Raw genomic sequence first — 12,004 nt, forward strand, 5'->3', positions numbered from 1 at the left:
CAGACTGAGGAACATTACATACTGCTGAACGTTACAGACTGAGGAACATTACATACTGCTGAACATTACAGACTGAGGAACATTACATACTGCTGAACATTACAGACTGAGGAACATTACAGACTGCTGAACATTACAGACTGAGGAACATTACATACTGCTGAACGTTACAGACTGAGGAACATTACATACTGCTGAACATTACAGACTGCTGAACATTACAGACTGAGGAACATTACAGACTGAGGAACATTACATACTGCTGAACGTTACAGACTGAGGAACATTACATACTGCTGAACATTACAGACTGAGGAACATTACATACTGCTGAACGTTACAGACTGAGGAACATTACATACTGCTGAACGTTACAGACTGAGGAACATTACATACTGCTGAACGTTACAGACTGAGGAACATTACATACTGCTGAACATTACAGACTGAGGAACATTACAGACTGCTGAACATTACAGACTGAGGAACATTACATACTGCTGAACGTTACAGACTGAGGAACATTACATACTGCTGAACGTTACAGACTGAGGAACATTACATACTGCTGAACGTTACAGACTGAGGAACATTACATACTGCTGAACATTACAGACTGCTGAACATTACATACTGCTGAACATTACAGACTGCTGAATGTTACAGACTGAGGAACATTACAGACTGAGGAACATTACAGACTGAGGAACATTACAGACTGAGGAACATTACATACTGCTGAACATTACAGACTGAGGAACATTACATACTGCTGAACATTACAGACTGAGGAACATTACATACTGCTGAACATTACAGACTGAGGAACATTACATACTGCTGAACATTACAGACTGAGGAACATTACATACTGCTGAACATTACAGACTGAGGAACATTACATACTGCTGAACATTACAGACTGAGGAACATTACATACTGCTGAATGTTACAGACTGAGGAACATTACATACTGCTGAACGTTACAGACTGAGGAACATTACATACTGATGAACGTTACAGACTGAGGAACATTACATACTGCTGAACATTACAGACTGAGGAACATTACATACTGCTGAACATTACAGACTGAGGAACATTACATACTGCTGAAAGTTACAGACTGAGGAACATTAAATACTGCTGAACATTACAGACTGAGGAACATTACATACTGCTGAATGTTACAGACTGAGGAACATTACATAGTGCTGAACGTTACAGACTGAGGAACATTACATACTGCTGAACATTACAGACTGAGGAACATTACATACTGCTGAACGTTACAGACTGAGGAACATTACATACTGCTGAACATTACAGACTTAGGAACATTACATACTGCTGAACATTACAGACTGAGGAACATTACATACTGCTGAACGTTACAGACTGAGGAACATTACATACTGCTGAACATTACAGACTGAGGAACATTACATACTGCTGAACATTACAGACTGAGGAACATTACATACTGCTGAACATTACAGACTGAGGAACATTACATACTGCTGAACATTACAGACTGAGGAACATTACATACTGATGAACGTTACAGACTGAGGAACATTACATACTGCTGAACATTACAGACTGAGGAACATTACATACTGCTGAACATTACAGACTGAGGAACATTACAGACTGAGGAACATTACAGACTGAGGAACATTACAGACTGCTGAACATTACAGACTGAGGAACATTACATACTGCTGAACATTACAGACTGAGGAACATTACATACTGCTGAACATTACAGACTGAGGAACATTACATACTGCTGAACATTACAGACTGAGGAACATTACATACTGCTGAACGTTACAGACTGAGGAACATTACATACTGCTGAACATTACAGACTGAGGAACATTACATACTGCTGAACGTTACAGACTGATGAACATTACATACTGCTGAACATTACAGACTGAGGAACATTACATACTGCTGAACATTACAGACTGAGGAACATTACATATTGCTGAACATTACAGACTGAGGAACATTACATACTGCTGAACATTACAGACTGAGAAACATTACATACTGCTGAACATTACAGACTGAGGAACATTACATACTGCTGAACATTACAGACTGAGGAACATTACATACTGCTGAACGTTACAGACTGAGGAACATTACATACTGCTGAACGTTACAGACTGATGAACATTACATACTGCTGAACATTACAGACTGAGGAACATTACATACTGCTGAACATTACATACTGCTGAACATTACAGACTGAGGAACATTACATACTGCTGAACGTTACAGACTGAGGAACATTACATACTGCTGAACGTTACAGACTGAGGAACATTACATACTGCTGAACGTTACAGACTGAGGAACATTACATACTGCTGAACGTTACAGACTGAGGAACATTACATACTGCTGAACATTACAGACTGAGGAACATTACATACTGCTGAACGTTACAGACTGAGGAACATTACATACTGCTGAACATTACAGACTGAGGAACATTACATACTGCTGAACATTACAGACTGAGGAACATTACAGACTGAGGAACATTACATACTGCTGAACATTACAGACTGAGGAACATTACAGACTGAGGAATGTTACATACTGCTGAACGTTACAGACTGAGGAACATTACATACTGCTGAACATTACAGACTGAGGAACATTACAGACTGAGGAACATTACATACTGCTGAATGTTACAGACTGAGGAACATTACACACTGCTGAACGTTACAGACTGAGGAACATTACATACTGCTGAACGTTACAGACTGAGGAACATTACATACTGCTGAACATTACAGACTGAGGAACATTACATACTGCTGAACATTACAGACTGAGGAACATTACATACTGCTGAACATTACATACTGCTGAACGTTACAGACTGAGGAACATTACATACTGCTGAACGTTACAGACTGAGGAACATTACATACTGCTGAACATTACAGACTGAGGAACATTACATACTGCTGAACATTACATACTGCTGAACATTACAGACTGAGGAACATTACATACTGCTGAACATTACAGACTGAGGAACATTACATACTGCTGAACATTACAGACTGAGGAACATTACATACTGCTGAACGTTACAGACTGAGGAACATTACATACTGATGAATGTTACAGACTGAGGAACATTACATACTGCTGAACATTACAGACTGAGGAACATTACATACTGCTGAACATTACAGACTGAGGAACATTACATACTGCTGAACATTACAGACTGAGGAACATTACATACTGCTGAACGTTACAGACTGAGGAACATTACATACTGCTGAACATTACAGACTGAGGAACATTACATACTGCTGAACATTACAGACTGAGGAACATTACATACTGCTGAACATTACAGACTGAGGAACATTACATACTGCTGAACGTTACAGACTGAGGAACATTACATACTGCTGAACATTACAGACTGAGGAACATTACATACTGCTGAACGTTACAGACTGAGGAACATTACATACTGAGGAACATTACATACTGCTGAACATTACAGACTGAGGAACATTACAGACTGAGGAACATTACAGACTGAGGAACATTACATACTGCTGAACATTACAGACTGAGGAACATTACATACTGCTGAACGTCACAGACTGAGGAACATTACATACTGCTGAACGTTACAGACTGAGGAACATTACATACTGCTGAACGTTACAGACTGAGGAACATTACATACTGCTGAACATTACAGACTGAGGAACATTACATACTGCTGAACATTACAGACTGAGAAACATTACATACTGCTGAACGTTACAGACTGATGAACATTACATACTGCTGAACATTACAGACTGAGGAACATTACATACTGCTGAACATTACATACTGCTGAACATTACAGACTGAGGAACATTACATACTGCTGAACATTACAGACTGAGGAACATTACATACTGCTGAACATTACAGACTGAGGAACATTACATACTGCTGAATGTTACAGACTGAGGAACATTACATACTGATGAATGTTACAGACTGAGGAACATTACATACTGCTGAACATTACAGACTGAGGAACATTACATACTGCTGAACATTACAGACTGAGGAACATTACATACTGCTGAACATTACAGACTGAGGAACATTACATACTGCTGAACGTTACAGACTGAGGAACATTACATACTGCTGAACATTACAGACTGAGGAACATTACATACTGCTGAACATTACAGACTGAGGAACATTACATACTGCTGAACATTACAGACTGAGGAACATTACATACTGCTGAACGTTACAGACTGAGGAACATTACATACTGCTGAACATTACAGACTGAGGAACATTACATACTGCTGAACGTTACAGACTGAGGAACATTACATACTGAGGAACATTACATACTGCTGAACATTACAGACTGAGGAACATTACAGACTGAGGAACATTACAGACTGAGGAACATTACATACTGCTGAACATTACAGACTGAGGAACATTACATACTGCTGAACGTCACAGACTGAGGAACATTACATACTGCTGAACGTTACAGACTGAGGAACATTACATACTGCTGAACATTACAGACTGAGGAACATTACATACTGAGGAACATTACATACTGCTGAACGTTACAGACTGAGGAACATTACATACTGCTGAACGTTACAGACTGAGGAACATTACATACTGCTGAATGTTACAGACTGAGGAACATTACATACTGCTGAACATTACAGACTGAGGAACATTACATACTGCTGAACATTACAGACTGAGGAACATTACATACTGCTGAACATTACAGACTGAGGAACATTACATACTGCTGAACATTACAGACTGAGGAACATTACAGACTGAGGAACATTACATACTGCTGAACATTACATACTGCTGAACGTTACAGACTGAGGAACATTACATACTGCTGAACATTACAGACTGAGGAACATTACAGACTGAGGAACATTACATACTGCTGAACATTACAGACTGAGGAACATTACATACTGCTGAACATTACAGACTGAGGAACATTACATACTGCTGAACGTCACAGACTGAGGAACATTACATACTGCTGAACATTACAGACTGAGGAACATTACATACTGCTGAACATTACAGACTAAGGAACATTACATACTGCTGAACGTCACAGACTGAGGAACATTACATACTGCTGAACATTACAGACTGAGGAACATTACATACTGCTGAACATTACAGACTGAGGAACATTACATACTGCTGAACATTACAGACTGAGGAACATTACATACTGCTGAACATTACAGACTGAGGAACATTACATACTGCTGAACATTACATACTGCTGAACATTACATACTGCTGAACATTACAGACTGAGGAACATTACATACTGCTGAACATTACAGACTGAGGAACATTACATACTGCTGAACATTACAGACTGAGGAACATTACATACTGAGGAACATTACATACTGCTGAACATTACAGACTGAGGAACATTACATACTGCTGAACATTACAGACTGAGGAACATTACATACTGCTGAACATTACAGACTGAGGAACATTACATACTGCTGAACATTACAGACTGAGGAACATTACATACTGCTGAACATTACAGACTGAGGAACATTACATACTGCTGAACATTACAGACTGAGGAACATTACATACTGCTGAACGTTACAGACTGAGGAACATTACATACTGCTGAACATTACAGACTGAGGAACATTACATACTGCTGAACATTACAGACTGAGAAACATTACATACTGCTGAACGTTACAGACTGATGAACATTACATACTGCTGAACATTACAGACTGAGGAACATTACATACTGCTGAACATTACATACTGCTGAACATTACAGACTGAGGAACATTACATACTGCTGAACATTACAGACTGAGGAACATTACATACTGCTGAACATTACAGACTGAGGAACATTACATACTGCTGAACGTTACAGACTGAGGAACATTACATACTGATGAATGTTACAGACTGAGGAACATTACATACTGCTGAACATTACAGACTGAGGAACATTACATACTGCTGAACATTACAGACTGAGGAACATTACATACTGCTGAACATTACAGACTGAGGAACATTACATACTGCTGAACGTTACAGACTGAGGAACATTACATACTGCTGAACATTACAGACTGAGGAACATTACATACTGCTGAACATTACAGACTGAGGAACATTACATACTGCTGAACATTACAGACTGAGGAACATTACATACTGCTGAACGTTACAGACTGAGGAACATTACATACTGCTGAACATTACAGACTGAGGAACATTACATACTGCTGAACGTTACAGACTGAGGAACATTACATACTGAGGAACATTACATACTGCTGAACATTACAGACTGAGGAACATTACAGACTGAGGAACATTACAGACTGAGGAACATTACATACTGCTGAACATTACAGACTGAGGAACATTACATACTGCTGAACGTCACAGACTGAGGAACATTACATACTGCTGAACGTTACAGACTGAGGAACATTACATACTGCTGAACATTACAGACTGAGGAACATTACATACTGAGGAACATTACATACTGCTGAACGTTACAGACTGAGGAACATTACATACTGCTGAACGTTACAGACTGAGGAACATTACATACTGCTGAATGTTACAGACTGAGGAACATTACATACTGCTGAACATTACACACTGAGGAACATTACATACTGCTGAACATTACAGACTGAGGAACATTACATACTGCTGAACATTACAGACTGAGGAACATTACATACTGCTGAACATTACAGACTGAGGAACATTACAGACTGAGGAACATTACATACTGCTGAACATTACATACTGCTGAACGTTACAGACTGAGGAACATTACATACTGCTGAACATTACAGACTGAGAACATTACAGAACATTACATACCGCTGAACATTACAGACTGAGGAACATTACATACTGCTGAACATTACAGACTGAGGAACATTACATACTGCTGAACGTCACAGACTGAGGAACATTACATACTGCTGAACATTACAGACTGAGGAACATTACATACTGCTGAACATTACAGACTAAGGAACATTACATACTGCTGAACGTCACAGACTGAGGAACATTACATACTGCTGAACATTACAGACTGAGGAACATTACATACTGCTGAACATTACAGACTGAGGAACATTACATACTGCTGAACATTACAGACTGAGGAACATTACATACTGCTGAACATTACAGACTGAGGAACATTACATACTGCTGAACATTACAGACTGAGGAACATTACATACTGCTGAACATTACATACTGCTGAACATTACATACTGCTGAACATTACAGACTGAGGAACATTACATACTGCTGAACATTACAGACTGAGGAACATTACATACTGCTGAACATTACAGACTGAGGAACATTACATACTGAGGAACATTACATACTGCTGAACATTACAGACTGAGGAACATTACATACTGCTGAACATTACAGACTGAGGAACATTACATACTGCTGAACATTACAGACTGAGGAACATTACATACTGCTGAACATTACAGACTGAGGAACATTACATACTGCTGAACGTTACAGACTGAGGAACATTACATACTGCTGAACATTACAGACTGAGAAACATTACATATGTCGTGGAAAATCATTTTCAAATACAACGCTTACCAGAACTTTTAAAATCAAACATGCTCTTTATTACAACTGTACAGCCCACTGGCATGTCCCTGCGGAACACACCCCGCGGAACACACACTCTCTCAGAACTCCAGCTACTCTATTTATACACACATAGTATTGTCCGTCCCCTATGAAGTTATTCACCACCATCTGCTTTCAATTTGTTTATAATAGTGGCTGGACCCTTTATCCCAGTGTGTCCAATTACCTCTAGGCGCCACTCTGTCTGACATGTATGTTTGTAATAGAATTGTCAGACCATATGTCTAGTGTCCAATTGCTTTTAGGCGCCACTCTGTCTGACATGTATGTCAGCACAATGGAGAATCTACAAGGGTCAGAGGGTCAGAACGTCCCTTAGTAGACCTCCATCACCACGGTCCCATGACCCATGTTAACATGTGGTTCGTTACTTTAATGTTCAGCTATCTTTTATATTTATATTTTATCCATGTATCTTATGTTACCACTACACTACTACACCATCTGCTAATCTTTGGTTTCCTGTATTTACCAGAATGGCAAATGCACTCACATCTGCTCTCTTATACTACCTTCCAGTATACTCCTGTCTACTGTCCAACAGTGTGATATCTACCCACATATGTCACCTACTCCTACATAATCCCTCCTCTTGAGGGTATTAACCTCAAAAACCATACTAAAAATGACATATAGAGAGTAGATATCAATACCAACAATTGACTAAAACATTATCAAAATAAAGCTTACAAATCACTTGTACCAAACATCTCAAATTATTAAAACTAAAATAGGAGTACAAAATCCAATTAGAAACATTAATAAAAACCGAACTAGACCAAACATCTCCAGTTGACATAAGAGTAAAAGATCTAATTAGAAACATTAATAAAAAATAAAAATAATACAATGAATATAATAAGAACTTGAATGAGAAAATCAAAGACCTACATGCAGTTTCAAAAGAAAATTGACACAACATCATTCTAAATTTAAGCATTTCAACATGATCCTCCTTGCAGACATGAATTTGGAAATACAGCATAGACAGGTAGAACATCCTTACAAAAATCATGGCAAGCATAACCACCTCCAGGAACTACTCTATATAGACAGTTTGGATTCCCAAAGGGGCAGTCCAAAGGTCCACCGACCGCATTACAAGGCTTTCCATACTTATTAGTATACTTGCCTGGGCTACTCGGTACAGGATCAATCACCACAGGAGGGTCATCTCTCCTTACAGACATCTATTTAACTGTTGTCTGAACCACAATTGACTTTACCAGGGGTATAACACAACAAAATGCAATACCCAAAGCCAACAACCCTCCTCCCAACATGATGGTCATCCTAGCAAACACGACACAAACTCCACCCTTCTCCACTAAGAGCCAATTAAGTATAGTTAATGAATCCCTGTTGATTATATCATATATAATTAATCCATTCTAAGTTCATATTTGGTGTTATCCACAGAAATATAGATTCAAATCCTGATTTAACCTCCTCTCTGGCCTTGAAATCCCTAAGTAGACCTCTAAGCAGTCCAATTGCATTAAGGTATACCTCAGGATCCTTATCATAAACCCTTTTAACTCTAGGTTTTAACATAGTCATCATGGAGTGATTCAATAATAGTAACCTATTTAATTGCTCTAACTAAGGCACAAAGACCAATCCATCCATCAGGCAATACATTCAACAGTTAGTTTTTTCCACACATCCAGAAACTATCAGCAATACCTCTGTCTTGATTTTTCAACATATTAAGAGATGGCGCAACCTGAGTTATGTGACCACACAACCCTTTATCATTATTTTTACGAACTCCCACATTCTCTTAATACCCCAATAGTATCACATTCTACAGTGGTGTTTCCTACATCAATTCCTTCGGTGTCATGGCTGTAAAAACATTCATATTTTCCTTTAACCACGGTACCTCTGTCTAATTGAGGTACATTTAATTCAGTTCTAATATTATAGGCAACACAATCATTGTCTCCCAACATGGTCTCATTCAACATAGTTTTACCCCTAGTACTTACCCAGAACAATCCTACATTTTATGTCACACAAGGGAATAGAATACTTTCTATTGGTATAATAGTCATTTTTACAACTTACACAGTTTTTACATGATGCTGGTTCAGAGACTATTAAAAGATCAGACAAAGGTGATTTTCTTCACAAAATACAATTGTCCATTCTGTGTCTGTTTGCCATATACTTAGCCCATTCGTATCACTCCTTCTTCACTACTTCTTCTCATGTAGTGTCCTTGAGTGGTTCTGATTCTGATATATCTAATTCTGTTGCTTTTTCAATGTTCTTATCTTGAGGTAGATCATTAGAGTTTATCAGAAAGTTTCAAATATCAGTAAAAACTCTCCTGACTGATGTCTCAGGTTGCTTTGTTGGCACGGTGGTCTGCTTGGTAAGGGCAGTCGATGTCATCTAGTGGTAGCTACTGTGGTCGTCACAGCAGCCGCCACCCTTGTTGTTGTCACAGGTTCTTCCTGTTCAGGTGCAGGGGTAGGTCTTCACCTTCCACTGGTTCAATCTTGTTCATGATGAGCACCTACTCGTCTTTTTCTTTGATTCATGTCAGGTCACATCCTTTCGGGTCCCAAACGACTTCTCCCTTTGTTTGGTGATGTGTCCATCCACAGAGTGCAATCTCCGATAAGGGTTTGATCCTTATGATTGAGATAGACTTCAGTTCTCCTGCTTCTGTTATACATTGAGGTGGAACATAGATTCTAACCTTGTCAGTCTTTTTGGATTGTTCGGCTGATTCCATTCTTCTCTTCCTGCTCCCACCATACATCTTGATTGTGCATTAGTCTGTTGTTTCTATACTAGCATTCACTGTTGCTTCTATTATGTCAATGTCATTATTCTTTTGTTGTTCTAACATCAATTGTCTGTAAAGGAGGCCATTCAAAAGTTTAAAAGTCAATTGTGGGGTAATCCCCATTTTCTTCAGCTTGCGGGACTTTTCCTCCTCTTTCTTCACCTGAAGCTCCCTCCTCAGGCCGGACTTAGCTTCCATCTGGAAGGGTTTCAATTTTAGGAAAGAAACGTTCTTATTCTGTTCCTTGTGAGGCCTCTCCTCCTCTTCTGGGTGCATTAGTCGGTGCACGTGTCATATTTTGGCTTTCACTTGATTTACTGTTTTCTTGGCTCCTCCCTGGCATCTCAATCGTTTCCGCTGCTCCTGCTCCCTCCAGGCTCCCTCCTGGTGAATCAGCATCCTCAGTGTCCTCATCTCTATGTGGTTGTATCCTTCTCTCTGTTGGGACTCAGCTGCAGTGGTTCAGATAGTACCACGTCTGGCTTCTTTTCACTTGGACGGCCGTTCTTGTTGCTTTGGCCACCTCATAGGGTCCATCTCTCCTCGGTTGATCCCACTTCCTCCGGATCCCTCCAACGTGGACTAGATCTCCTGGTACCACTGAGAGAGGTCCTTCTGGTCCCCTTGGATCATCAGACGCAGAACCTCTCATCCTGGTTCAGGTTTCTGCCTACTTTCTGTGAAGCATTCATACTTAGAGACTTATGGCCTCTGTTCTAAGATTGCACCATACATCCTCTTACTTCCATCACTCATCACACAACAAACAGACATTCCAGCTGAAGCTGGCGAACCCCTCTCCTTCTGGTTTCCTAAACATAAGACTTGGAAAACAACAGACAAAACATAACAGCATTGACAATGTTGTGTGTTATGCATAAATATATTCATGCAAACTGAAATCTGAGACCATGACAATTCCCACTCTCTCTTTACCTGACTCTATGCCTCCAGGATACTTTTCTGCTGGACTCCACAAAAATAAAAGCCCTAAAAAGCTTCCTCATGCTTCCACCCAGTCTTCCCCTTTCGGCCACAGGTTCTGAGAGGTGTTCCCAAATCATGTCATTTTTACTTAGTTTCCCATCTACTCCATTTCAACTGATAATCATGTGCATAACCTACAATTAACATTCTCTCTTCTTGAATTAATTCAACACTGTATATGCTTTCATATCAATCCCTTTAACATGTTTGTTTAGAGTATAATATCCTATCATCCATTCTCTTTAACATGATGTATTAAGAATAAAACAAGTAGCCTCCAAACTCAACCCAGTATGTCTATAGTGGAATCTAATCTCTCTCTCTTTCTCTCTCTGATTCCACATCCTCTGTCATGGTGTTTTCAAGCTCACCCATTATTCAGCTGGACCTTACTTCTCGTGAGACTTATGCACC

Source organism: Salvelinus alpinus, chromosome 24 (assembly GCF_045679555.1).
Source record: "Salvelinus alpinus chromosome 24, SLU_Salpinus.1, whole genome shotgun sequence".
Lineage (NCBI taxonomy): Eukaryota > Metazoa > Chordata > Actinopteri > Salmoniformes > Salmonidae > Salvelinus > Salvelinus alpinus.